This window comes from Typopeltis vanoorti, chromosome 16, assembly GCF_054136105.1.
Source record: "Typopeltis vanoorti isolate ZY-2024b chromosome 16, IOZ_Tvanoo_1.0, whole genome shotgun sequence".
NCBI classification, from domain to species: Eukaryota; Metazoa; Arthropoda; class Arachnida; order Uropygi; family Thelyphonidae; genus Typopeltis; species Typopeltis vanoorti.
Window position 1 is genome coordinate 47,503,307 of NC_143564.1, and position 14,698 is coordinate 47,518,004.

At 37.9% G+C, this 14,698-nt stretch overlaps 1 protein-coding gene across 1 annotated transcript in view; it reads right to left on the reverse strand.

The window, feature by feature from the left end:
- Window positions 1-14,698, reverse strand: part of mr (anaphase promoting complex subunit morula) — a 292,827-nt gene that overhangs the window by 147,059 nt on the left and 131,070 nt on the right. The window lies entirely within an intron of this gene.

The following is a 14,698-nucleotide window of genomic DNA, read 5'->3' on the forward strand; positions in this document are numbered from 1 at the left end:
TAAACAGTGATAAAAAAATTAATGACACACAAGCAATGCTCCTTCTAAGCTGCGCACCAACTGAGATGCTTCTACACATTCTGAATTGTTGCCACACAGCTAAAATTTTCTTTTAAAATCACTCTGGTACTAAGTCACTATTTTACATGGTTGGTTTTGCTTTGTTTTCTTTTCCTGATGCTATAAGTTTTCTAATTGGTTTAGCAACTGCCATTCGACTGGTCCAGGTAGGTTATGTGATCTTGTCTGGCCAACAGGCCTCATTAGGAATGAACTAAGTGGCCTTCCTATTTTCAAATGAATGGGAAAGTGATGACTGACTGAAGTGAATATTCTAGAATCAGCTAGTAGCAGAAACCTGAAGTTATGCGAGAGAAACTCAAAGCCCCCATACGAAAAAAGTGCTATGCAGTTGTCAGTCTGCAGCTGTAAAAAAATTAGAAGGAATGTTGCACACAAGTGCATCTCAAATGCCATATGACAAATACTGTTATGTGACAAAAGTGATACATACTGATATTCGAATTTGCAAATCTCACTGTTTATTATTGTTATTGTTACTATTTTCTTGACCTCCAAGGAGACACAAAACTCATCGCAGGAAGTCAACACTAGTCAATATAAAGTCTATCATACCAACTCATCCACCAGTTACACTTTCACCACCTTCTCAAGCCAATACATTCCATGCTCCTACCTTTCTCCATGCAAAAAACTTACTTCTCACCCTTATAATCACTACTGCCTTTTGCAACTTCCAGGAATGACCCCTTGTTCTACCATATGAAAAACTCCCATGTTAATTCAATAATAACAATAACCCTTCAACAGCTTAAATGTCTCTATTATATTTTCCTTCCTCTTTATCTTCTATCCAACAAACTTTGCAGTCTACATGTCATCAGTGCATTCTTATAATCAACACTGTAAAGTCCTGATATCATTTGTTATCACCCTCTGTCCCCTCTCATAGGTTACTTTATCCCCTTCAAATTCTAGAGACCAGATATGAACACAAAACTTCAGATATAATGTGATCAAAGCTTTATACAATGGAACAATCACCCTTTCATTTCTCCATCAATGTCTTCCTCAATATTGCAGCAATTCTCTGAGATGTCTTCACAACCTTTGCAATATGTCCTCTGAACTTCGAATTTCTATCTAAAATCACCCCAAGATGCCTTACTTCCCTCTTCTTCAAACATGACTCCATTAAAAATAAAGCATCATATCTGTGGATTTGAAATTTCAAAACCTTATGTTTAGTTGAATCCAACTGACATCCCTATTCATTTACCCACTTTTCTAGCTAGCTCAAATCCTGTTGAAGAGCCAAAACAGCAGTATTACTAAAAACCCACCCAAGCTTCACATCATTTGCAAACAACTCAACATCCCTGGAGTCCCATAATATAACTGACATTAAAGGAAAAGTAACAGTCACAGTACCGAACAACATGGAATTTGTAACTTTCATACTCCATGACACTGCACCCACCACCCATATACAACTCTCTGATATGTGACAGAAAGTTAGTTGCTAACACAATCCATTAACCTTATATCCAAACCCATGTATTGCAACTTAAAAACCGATAGGTCATGTGACATCCTGTCAAGTGCCTTTGCCAAAGATGATGGGTGTATGTCTTATCCACATTCGCTGCTCTTGTTACTGTATTTTAAAAGGTAACCAGAATACAAAAATAAGTGTCTCTTAACAAATCCATGCTGGGATGCGTAAATCACATTTTCCTCTTCCCAATTCTGTAAATGAGTTCTTACCAATTTCTCCAAAATCCAAAGTACAAGCAGGCTGATAAGTTGATACTTTCATTCAACCACCACATTTAAGCATTGGCTCCTATCACTTTCCAGGAACTTGTCCCCATTGCAAGGTTAATTAAACAGCCAAGTTAATGGTACAGTCAAGTCCACAGCATATTACTTTCAAAGATAAGGTGAAATTCCATCTAGTCCCCCTGACTTACTGACATTTAGAGTACTCAGTATTAAGACTGGTAGAAAGGCGTATAAGTTGGCTATTCATAACTATTATTTTTTAGGAAATTACAAATGTATACTCAGTATTAATAATAATAACTAATTAATACTGGCAATATTTTGGCACTGTTACATTGCTGCATTCATGAATCATAAACAGTGATATGTGCATGCAGGCACTAACACTTGGTAAATGAAGTTGAAGAAAGCAACCAAAGCTGGGCCTAGAGTCCTAAATGGCACCTCCTAAGTTGGCTAAATTGGGCAGTCTTGGCTGTATGGCTGAAGAACTGCCCCAAATTCTTCCTAAATTTGGGGCAGTTTCATTCAACAAAATTTGTTGATGTTAGTAAGGTTTCCCAGGGATGAAGCAGAATCTAGGAATAGCCTCTCATATCTGCATATGCTGTGGTGCAATAGAGTGGCTGTCTTCCAATGTATCCTGTGGTAAGTGTCCAAGCATGGTCACCAAGTTCAGAGTGGCTATAATGGTGGAACTGGATGTAGTCCAAATGTTCAGAACTTCTGATACTGGCTCTCATTCCTATTTGGCTGTAGAAGGATAGTTTGCAACTGCAAGGGGCCTGGTAGACACCTAGTAGGTCTAGGGAATGAGGCTGGTCTTTAGTGGAGTAGATAAGGGATGCTATTTTTTTTTTAAATGGTCTGTAAGTGGTTGTAAGATTGTATTTATTTAGGATTTTTGTAACTTTTTTAGATGTTCCCCAATTACATGGAATGGTGATAGATTTTGTGTAATCTCTCTCTCTGCAGGGGTAAATACAGCTTGGATAAGAGGAAGGGGGGGGGTTGCATTTACAGGGGTTTAATATTTTGCGGGGATTGCAGGCCATGGCTAAAAAGTGTTGAGAATGCGATCAAGTTCAGTAGTTACACTGCTATCAGAACTATTAATTTTGCATTCTTATATAGGGTTTTTATAATCCCATATTGTTGGGAAATGAGGACTGTTGGTGAATGTATCTAGGTTTTCTGTAGATGTAGGTTTTCTGTAAAAGGAGAATACTAGGGATCCATCAGACTGGTGTGTAATCAGTGTCAATGAAGGGGAGAATGTTGTTGTTGTTTTCCTTTTCTAAGGTAATAGGACCTTTGGAGGTTGATTATTTAGATGTGTTAAGAAAGTGTTGTAGGGGGTGCTTAAGGGTCAAAGCTGTATAACTGAGAGGAGACCACCACATAGCCTTTAAAGGAATGCAGAGAACCGACCAGGGCTTCTGACCTAATGTCCAATTCTCACCTTCTCATAGTGCACCTGTTAGGTATCTACCTGGATACTGAACGAACGAGGTTGGGCTGGTAATTAGGAATTTAGCCGACCAAATTGTATTCTTATTGGTTAAACCAAAATAAAAAATGATGGTACAACATGACAAAATTTCTTGCCGGCTGGGGCGTCACCGGTTAAACAAGGTCCCCCCCCCCCCATTCTTTTCGCCAGGGAACCAGGGTGAACAGTAAAAAGTCAGTTACTGGAACAAATCCGAAACACCCCAACTCAACATCACCAGAGTTAAAGATCGGTGCTATCAACATAAGAAGCCTGAATAGCAAAGAAATGGAGCTAGTTGAGGAATTAGATAAGTACCAGATTGACATTATAGGGGTGACTGAAACAAAAAAGACAAAAACTGGTGAGATCTTTCTGAGCATAAATACAAAATGTTATATTCAGGCAATGACAATCAAGGAAAAGAAGGAGTAGCCATAGTATTCAACACAAAATACGAGGCTAATCTTCTTGAATGGCAGGCAGTCTCAAGTAGTGATGTGGGCAAATATCAAAATGGGGAACTGGACAATGAGACTTATTTGTGCCTATGGTCCCACAGAAGGTTCTACTAAGGTAGAAGTGGAAGAATTTTTTGATGCTTTAGAAAAAGCAACTGACACAATGAAAAAGGAAAATTGGTCCTTGTTGGAGATCTGAATAGCAGAGTACGAAATGATTGTCAGACATACAAAAATATTTTGGGAAAATTTGGAGAAAAGAGCAAAGCTAATAATAATGGCAAATACCTTCCATGCCTTATTTTTCATGATATTAACAACACCACACACACTTTTATCACAAAGATGTTTTATTAACGCTTATATTTCGTTGATTTTCAACTCAGCATCATCAGAGCACAACACACTTGGCGACAGGGAGTGAGTGAAACAATATAATTGTAAAAGACAAAAGATCTAAAGTCCTATTTTTTTGGTGCCCTCTAACAGAAAAAAAAAAAAAATAAAAAATAAAACAGCAGCTATTCAGGAGTTTTTCTTAGGATAACCATCTCCCAAATTTTTGGCAAATTAATGCAACCATATTTGTTAAGGTTGGGAGAATTCTTCAAAGCCATTGTTGACTCAAAAAATAATCTTTCAGATCTATAACGACTCCTAAATAGCACATTCATTTTCTTCCATCTAATTCTGTGTGAAGGAGTGTCCAAAGCGTGGTCTGCCAGTCCTGACTTGCCATAGTAATAGTAGCAAATGTATCTTTCATGTTCTTCCAGGCGGATGTTCACTGATCTTCCTGTTTGCCCATAATAGGACAAGTCACAAGGCACTTCATACACTCCTGGGTGTGCTAAAGGGTGAAGTTTATCCTTAGACGAGCAGATCAGAGTTGCAGCTTGACATGAGGTTTGAAAGTGGTGTGAAGGCCATGTTTCAACAATACTTTTTCTATCTTTTCCAATGTACCTCTGATATAGGGAATAGAAATGGTCATGTTGTATTCTTATGTATTAGGGGAGGACAGAGTAATGGGCTTATGTAGTATTTTATCTATTTTGTAAGGATTGTAGCCGTTGGCTAAGAACGTATGGCGCAGGTATTGGAATTCAGTGGTCAGAGCTATATCGTTAGAACAAATGGCTCTGGCTCTGAGTGTAAGTGTTTTTAAAATGCCGTATTGTTGGACTGGATGATGATATGATTGTTTATGTAGGTATCTTCCTGTGTGTGTGTAGGCTTTCTGTAAATAGAAAAAGATAGTAATCCATCTGAAAGGCAGGTGACTAATGTGTCAAGAAATGGTAAACAGTTATTTGATTCTTTTTCTACTGTGAAGTGAATTTTGGGGTGTTGGCTGTTTAGGTAGGTGACAAAAGCATCCAAAGTGTCTTGTCCATGGGGCCAGATGGCAAACACATCATCTACATAGCATAACCACACTTGTGGCTTGTATGTAGCTGTGGTAAGTACTTTGTTTTCAAAGTGTTCCATGTAAAAATTTGCTAACGGGGGAGAGAGAGGGGGGGAAGCCATAGCAGTACCATTAATCTGTTTGTACAATTTTCCTCCCCATGTAAAGTAACCTGCATTCATGGTAAATTGAAATAATTCAAAAATATCTGGGGGAAATTTAGACTTGATTAAATCAAGAGTGTCTATAAGTGGTACATTGGTAAATAAGGAGGTGACATCGAAACTAATCATTATGTCTGAATCTTTTAGGATTAGATTTTTAACCAGTGTTTTGAAATGGAGTGAATTTTTTACAAAAGTAGAGGAGTTGCCAGTAAGGGGGGCAAGCGACTTGGCTAAATGCCTGGCTAGTTTATATGTGGGACTATCTATGCTATCAACTATGGGGCGTAGGGGAATATTAGTTTTGTGGATTTTTGGTAATCCATAAATACAGGGTGGTTGCTAATTCCTAAACTAGAAATTATGATGAAAGTAGAACGGGGTATCCATGATCTTCTGCCAGCAATGGCCAATAACGTGCGACTAGATATTATGGGGACGATGTTATACTTCTGAATAAATCTGCTACTAGTTTGCAAGATTCCTGACTAAATTGAATAACTGTTGTAATAGATATGGTTGGAAGGTCAGCATTAAAAAGACATAGACAATGAAAATAGGTAGAATTGTTGAAAATGTCAAACTGTGTTGTGAACGGGGAACAACGGGAGCCTTGTTTAACCGGGCAACGCCCCAGCCGGCATGAAATTTTTTCGTATTGTACCATCATTTTTTTGTATTTTGGTCGGCTAAATCCCAAATTGCCAGCTGATCCTCGTTCATTCAGTATCCAGGTAAATACCCAACAGGGTGCACCAAGAGAAAGTGAGGATTGGACATTAGGTCAGAAGCCCTGGTCGGTTCTCCGCATTCCTTTAAAGGCTATGTGGAGATCTCCTCTCAGTTATATAGCTTTGACCCTTATGTGGGTGAATCAATGACATCCAAAAGTTAGTATTATCCTATCTAACATTTTGTTCTTCTAAGGCACTTCTGACTGAATCAATGCACCTAGACGTTGGTCTTCCTGTGGGTCTTTTTCTACCATTTTGGGATCAAACACCTATTTTGCTAAACTTTCTTCTCCCATTCTATTAAAGCCATTATGTCACACTTTAAATCAGTGTTTCTCAACCTTTTTTGGATCATGCCCCACCTCAACGTCTCAAAGATCTTGATTCCCCCCTTCTAGCATAATAGTCAGCCAAGTTCTGAAAAAGTATAATATAAATATGTATATGTACATTTTCTAATTGCCCCACGTTGAGAAACACTGCTTTAGAGCTACACCAGTGGTGTAGCTAGAGCTTTTGCAGCCTGGGGGAAGTCCCTGAGTTTGCTTCCCTTCTCAATACACACCAAAAATACTACAAAAAAGTCAAAAAGACATATAGCATTTCTGACAATCTGAGGCTTAGTCACCGTCACCACTGGTCAGACTGGTGGGCATTTTCACCACAGCTCCCTGATCGCCGTAAACTCCCAAATGTGCAGCAGTATGATAGATTTGTATAAATCTAGACTCTAGACCAGGGGTGGGCAACATTTTTAAGTGTGCGTGCCAAAATCGCCAAATCTTTGATGCAAAATTTTCTTATATGCCAACCGAAATTTTGGGGAACATATTATTATTTGGTGACTTTTAAGTATTGGGAAGACCTTTTCAAATAATCAAAAATCACACTAGAATGGTAAAATCAAAGACTATTGTAAGAGTGATTATGTATTATGAATGAATGATTATGTATTATGAATGAATGAATGAATGTAAAAATTAGTGAATTTTTACTTAAAAGTCCTTCTACCCTGTTGATAGTGTGAATATTTTTTATTTGCATTTAAGTGTAATTCTAGCTGCCATATAAAGCTGCACAATTTAAAGACACAATTTGTAACATCAGCAAGAGTAAACAATAATTCTGAATTTTTTTTTTATTTTAATAAAGATCAATCAGACAAGTTTTTTCAAGTTTTTACAATATACTGCAGTGCACAATCTCATAATCGTTATACTTGACTAAAGCACAATAAAAGAAAAGAAAATTTATTACTTCTTAATCCCTTATGAGTAATACATAAAAATTACAGACAAAATAAATTGTTATTTTACCTACATAATATATTAAATAGAAATTAATCTTTACCATTTTATTAGAAAACATCAAATCGAAACTAGAGAAAGAAAAATAGTGGACATTTTATTTATTTAGCATCAATGAGACTTCTGCTGTTGCTGCATTACTAATAACAGATAATTTATATCAGGTTTATATTTTGTAACCTGTAGAGATATGCATGTGCTACTAGTTTCATCTGTAAGGTTACTCCTGTTACGAGACTTAAAGTTCATTACTGAGAATTGATTCATGAATTATTGTTCTCAATGATGAACATGAATATGTAGATGCAAAAATGGATAATAATGCTGTTGCAAAGGTTTTTAAACATACAAAAGTTTCGGAAATAGCATTCCGAGTTCATAGTACCTCTTTTTCTGCACTTCTCTCTGTTACTCCTGTCTCCAATTGCTCCTTTTCAGTATTTTCCAAGTCAACTCTGAGGTCAACAAATTTCTGCCTCGAAATTGAGATCCTTTGAAAATCAATCAACTGCATTTCAAAATCATCCATATTTATCCACGAAAACATCTGCAAGTTTATTTGAAGATGTTTTCGTGTCCTGTAGTTTGAGGTTAAAGTCATTTAAATGTTCGCAAAAAATCTGCAAAAAAACATCAGTTTATAAACCCACATGATGTCATACATTTCTTTATAACACATTTGTTGATTAGTCAAAAAGAGATTCATCTCATCCAGGCATTCAACAAATCGTTTCTGAACAAGACCTCGACTAAGCCAACAAACACTGTTCTACATTATTAGTACTTTGTACACATGAATCAAACTACCAACCAATTGCCATCACCTCAGCCCTCTCCAAAATAATGGAGAAAGTCATCAACAGCCAACTCCTCCATTACTTAGAGGCCCACCAATTAATGAATGATGCCATTCAAGATCCATAGCTCACCCCATAGCCTACATCACTCACCATTGGACAATGGGCAATGGAAAGATTCAGAGAAACTTATGCTGTCACCCTTGACATTTCCAAAGTCTTTGTCCATGTGTTGCATCATGGCCTGCTTAACAAATTGCCATCCTTTGATCACTCTCTCTCTCTCTCTCTCTGCCACCTTCTGTAATTGGGTAGCTAGCTTTCTTTCTGGTTGTGCTCTGTGAGTCATAGACGATGGTTCGCTCTCTTTCTCTTCAAACTTCTCTTCAATGCTGGAGTGCCTCAAGGTTCTGTTTTATCACCTACTCCTTTCTCTTGTTCATAAATGACCTTCTTGCAATCACTACTAATCCTATCTACACTTCTGCTGATGATGATGATGTACTCTTCTCTTATCCTACTTATTCGACAAACCAAGCAATACTCTGACAAATCAGGCTACAAGATCATCTACTATTCTTCAATGGGGCGAGAACAACCTTGTCATGTTTACTGCTACCAAAACTCAGTCTTGTCTTTTCTTTCCATTTCCCTCAGTAATATACAAATCACCAAACAAGATCTGATCTCTCTACTTGGACTAACATTTACCTCTGTCTCACCTAGCATAAGCACATCACATCAATAGCTTCCATGGAATCCAAGAAACTAGGCATTCTCTTTTGTTCAAAGGGCTATTTTACAACCAGCCAACTCCTAACTATACACAAATCTTGCCCATGCTTAGAATACTGCTCACATGTTTGGGGTAGTGCACCTAAATCTTCCTTTAAAATGCTTGATGCTGTCCAGAGGGGAGTAATTAGGCTTACTGATGATCCCTCTCTTACAGATTCAGATTCACTTCAACCTGTATCTCACAAATACAAGTGTATCAGCACTACTTCCATTCTACAGGTACTTCCATGGTCACTGCTCCAGTGAACTGGCAACTATCATTCCTTCACTTTCAGTTGGGATGCTGCCTGGACATCTCTTTATTGTGCAACTGCAAACACACTGAACCTGCTTCTCCACTTCCTCTTATATTCTGCCCACCTCTGTCCTCTGGAACAGTCTTCCTCATGAAGCATTCTGAAACAATTACAATTTGCAGTTCTTCAAAAAAAAAAAAAAAAAAAGCCTCTATGTCAGTCATCTGCACCCCACACATAACACTGATGTGCTTATAAGTCTTTTGACCTCTCATGTATGAAATATATATTAGAATTCATATTTACTCAGTGAAAATGATATGAAAATTAATAAAGTTTAAATGACTAAACACCGAGAATAATAAAGAATGGGGTTTAATAGGAACACTATTAGTTTCGTTGATAAAACAACTTCTTCAGGTATCTAAGTACAAAGAATTATATACAAAAAACTACAGAAACATTACATAATAACAACAACAGATCTACTATAAACTGTAGTACAGTTTAAACTGGAGTACGTGCTATAGTTCCAGCTGTATGTAGCTACATGTGTGAGATATCACGAGAATGCCAGTACTGGACAGCAGAATTGTGTGCATCAGATAAATTGTAGCTGAGGCTACTATTCAAGTGGGTTGAATCGAGTGAAATTTTTTAGATTCGAGAATACGTCTCTCAAGTTCATCATAACATTTATGAAGTTTGAGACCAGTCTATAAGATGTTGGCGGCCTTCATCAGAGTTTATTGAGAATAGGACATGGCTTAAGGGAACGCTAGCTCGGGTTCTGTTGTAGGAAATATCTCTTTTTGTGTTCCTTAACACGGAAAAGGATAGATTTCTCAGCCTGTCCACAGTAAGGCTTTCCACAATTACAAATAATCTTGTAAACTCCTAGGTACTGAAGAAAGTGATGTTTTTCTGTAGGTCGACTGAGGATTGAATGGAGTTTAGGAAATGTAGTGAAACATGTTTTGATGTTGAATTTCTTAAGAATTTTAGCCAGTTTGGGAGAGAGGGAATTGATAAAAGGCAAAGAGATATACACTCTTGGGGAAGAAGAGTCTTTCGTAGTACGTTGACGACGGCAGAAATGAAATTTCTCAATATTTTTTAGAGTGAAACCATTGTTGAGAAAGGTCCTTTTTAGAAAATTAAGGTCATTTTGAAGTTCTATCTTGTTTGATAATAATGATCTGGCTCTATGTGCCAGGGTGGAGATAATGCTAAATTTCTGTGGAGGGTAGTGATGGGAGGATGCATGAAGGTATCTGTCCATATGTGTAGGCTTTCTGAAGATGGAGATTTTGATATTGTCAGAGCATCTTGTAAGTTTTAAGTCTAAAAAAGCAAGACAATTGTTGGTTTCTAGTTCATAGGCGAATTTAATCTTGATGAAAGTTGTTAAGATGAACCAGAAAAATATTAAAGTTATCTAGGCCATGCTCCCAAATGAGAAAAACATCATTCAATAAAACGCTGCCAGATTTTAGGTTTTAGTGATGACGAACTAATCGCTTTTTCTTCTAAGTCTTCAATAAATATATTTGCTAGTACTGGGGAGAGCAGGCTGCCCATAGTTAATCCTGAGTTTTGTTTAAATATCTTGTCTTCGAATCTAAAGTATCCTGATTTGACACAGTGGGAGCAAATTATCTAAAAAATTCTTCGCCTTACTCTCCCACTGTGTCAATTCAGGATACTTTAGATTCGAATTGGAATCTTTAACGTATAGTAGAACCAATAAAAAAACTATCAACATCTTTCTCTCATCCAGACATTTTTATTAATAAGATCTAGCACCTTTTGGCTACTTGTATATGAGATATATATGACTTCTGCATTACTGCTGCCCACAATCTAGTGTTCATCTCTCCCCCATGCACCAATGCTCACACAGCCACTCCCAAACAAGAGTAGTTTGGCATTATAACAGTGCCAAGTGGGAAAGCCTCAGTGACTTCTATACTTCATTCCCATGGTTTGCCTATTGTTTCTGGTGTTCCAATCCAAACATATAACCAAAGTAATCCTCACTGGCACGGAAACATACATTCCCCACACTTCTCTAAACTACCGTCTCCTAACTCAACCCTGGTTCTCCAAAAGATGTGTCAAGGCTGTACAAATGAAAAATCAAGCATACCACAACTGGCTGAAATCAAGAACTCCTTCCTCCTTCAATGCTTATACCAAAGTCTGACATAAACCCTCTATCCAAAAAAAAAAAAAAAAAATGAACTTTTTTGAAAATAGAAGAAACTAGTGGAGCCGCCCGTTGTATCTTTTTGTTGTCGAGAGCGGCAGCCTTCATTAGTGTTGTGTCAACTGTTTATAACATTTGTTTCATTAGAAGCCGAGTTATAGTGCCAAGAGTGACAGTGTGTTTTGACGAATGGTCGGAAAATGAGTTTCAAACGGACAGCTGCAATTGACTTTTGTGTTAAACTTGGTAAAGGTTTTACCAAAATGCATCAAATGCTCCAAAAAGCATACGGATGAATGCTTATCCCTTACTCAAGTTTACAAGTGGTTTAAGCAATTTCAAAGTGGTCGTGAGACGCTTGAGGACGCTTGATTTGAAAAGCTAGGCTGTCCAAAAACTGGACTGAGCAAAGTTAACATCTGAAAAGTGTGTGATTTCATCAAAGAAACCCAAAATCGTCTGTCAGAATGATTGAAGATGAATTGGGATTCCAAAATCAACTGTGCATAATATTTTGACTTGATTTGGCCTTCATAAATGGAATTTGTGATTTGTTCCCCACAAGTTGACCGATGACCAAAAAATGTATCGAATTGAACACTGCAAGGACCTCATAAAATCCGCTCCTAAGGACTCAAACTTCCTAGAAACAATCGTTACAGGTGGCGAAACGTAGTGTTTTGAGTATGAGTCCAAAACAAAGCACCAGAGTGCTAAGTGGAGACCACCAAAAGAGGGGCATCCTAAAAAAGTCACTTGGAGAAGTCAAAAATAAAGACAATGCTGATATGTTTCTACAATTTCAAGGGCATTATCCACAAAGAATTTGTTCCTCCTAGCCAAAAGGTCAATGGCGAATTTTATCTCGAAGTTTTGAAGCGATTGATAGCGAGAATTCATCGCGTACGGCATGAATATCGTGATGCAGGCAGCTGGTCACTTTTGCACGATAATGCACTATCTCATCGTTCGAACATTGTGAGACAGTTTTTGAGCAAAAACCAAGTTTGTGTGTTGGATCACTCATTTGCCACTGAAAACGTTCAAGCGGCAGTAACCACGACCCTCAACAATATCCCAAAAACCGATATAAAAAACTCATTTAACGAATTAATTTGCCATGCCAAACACTGTATTGAAGCTGAGGGAGAGTATATTGATTCAAATAAATGATTTGAATAATTATAATTGGCCTGTGTTTTATTTTCTATGAAAGGCTCAGTTTCTTTTTGGACAGAGGGTGTAGATACAAGAAAACTATCAATGCGTCCAAAACAGAATTTGAATGGGAAAAAAGCAGGAAACTTGCAGCCTGCCAAAATGGCAGCCATGCCTTTAGGTCTCTTGCCAAAGCAATTTGTCGTAACTTTTCCCAACATTATTCCCATCCCTATCATACCCGGAGACTCTATTGCATCATTATCCACAGATAAAGCTAATCTCCTGGCTTCACACTTTACCTCCAATAGTCAAACAATCATTCCAGCTGCTTCCTATATCCTTTTGCCAGAAAGAGATCAGAAACCTAAATTAGACACAAAAAAGTCTTCTAGCTCTGATGGCATTCTTCTAATTGTCCTGAAGGTTTGTGCACCAGAACTGACTCTTATCTTATGCTGCCTGTGCATACTCTCTTACTCCACTGATATCGATCCCAAAGCCTGGCAAATGCCCATATTCCACCCATTCCTAATAAGGGCAACAAATCACTGCCATCTAACTACTACCCGCCATCTCACTAATCTCAGTCCTATCTAAAGTGATGGAGAAAACCATCAATTCTCAACTCCTACACTATCTTGAAGGCACCCAGCTATTAAGTAACCACCAGTACGGATTCTGTCACTGCCGATCAACAGGAGATCTACTCTCATATATGTCACCCATCTCTGAACAAATGCCATGGAAAAATTTGGCAAATCTCAAGTATTTGTACTTGATATCTCTTAAGCTTTTGACCGGGTATGGCAGAAATCATCTCACCATCCAACTAATGCCGGGATTCCACAAGGTTCAGTTCTCTCACCAATCCTCTTCCTTCTGTATATCAATGACCGACTTCAGTTGACCTACAATCCAATATATGCAGTTTTGCAGATGACAGATTATTGCATTCCTTGCTTTCATTTGACAAACCTCACTCTACAGAATTCACTTCAATCTACAGAACATCAACCACTACTGCCTTCAATTCTGATCTCCAAGCCATCATCCAATGGAGCTCAGATAACCTCGTCAATTTCAATGCTAGTAAAGCCCAGTTCTCTCTTATTTCTCACCAAAAATTGCACCAGTATTATTTTTGATAACACTCAAATTTCCAGACAATATATTTCTCTTCTTGGAATTACCCTGACATCAAGCCTCTCCTGGCATAAACACATCACAACCATTGCATCCTCAGCTTCCAAAAACTAGGATTTCTCTTTCGCTGAAGATGTTACTCCACCTCTAAACAGCTGTTAACCTTATACAAATCATAAATCTGCCCAGCTAATGAATACTGCTTTCACATTTGGAGTGGGGCTTCTAAAAGCTCCCTCAAAATGCTTGACTCAACACAGAGGAGAGCAATTCGATTTATCAATCGAATTGCTCTCTTCTCTTACCAGCTGACTCCCTCCACTTTCACACAGATATTTGGTCACTGCAATTTGTGTATTCTATAAATATTTCCACAACAAATGTTCATCTGAAATAGCATCAATAATTCCCCCAGTCAGTACTTAGCCCGTTGGAACACGTACAGCTGCTGCCCAACATCCTTTCACAGTACACCTTGAAACCCACAGAACAAGATTCTTTTCGTTCTCTTTTATCCCTGCTACTAATGTGGAACAGTCTCCCCCCCTACCCTTGATGTATTTCCCAAGGAATACAATATACAGGCTTTTAAATCAAATATAAACAAGATTGTGTATGGGCTCAACATAACCCTCCCCCCCCTTCAACCTTGATATCTCTCTCCCAGGGTCTGGCTCACACTGATGAGACCTCAATAAAGGTTGAAACCATTCTGGGTAATGGCCCTTTCCAATTTATGCACAGCATTTTACACGTCCAAAAGGATGTGCATGTTTGCATTATGGGATGCATACTAAAGCAAGTGATGGGAAGTCATTAGCCTCTATATACAGGGTGTCCCAAAATTCACGCAAGAAGTAAACCTGTGTTTTCTATTACAATAGAAAACACAGGTTTTCTATTGTAATTTCTTATTGATTCATAAAGTATACAGTATAGGGTTATGCATGGAATAGCATACCGGGTAAATGGCTCCACG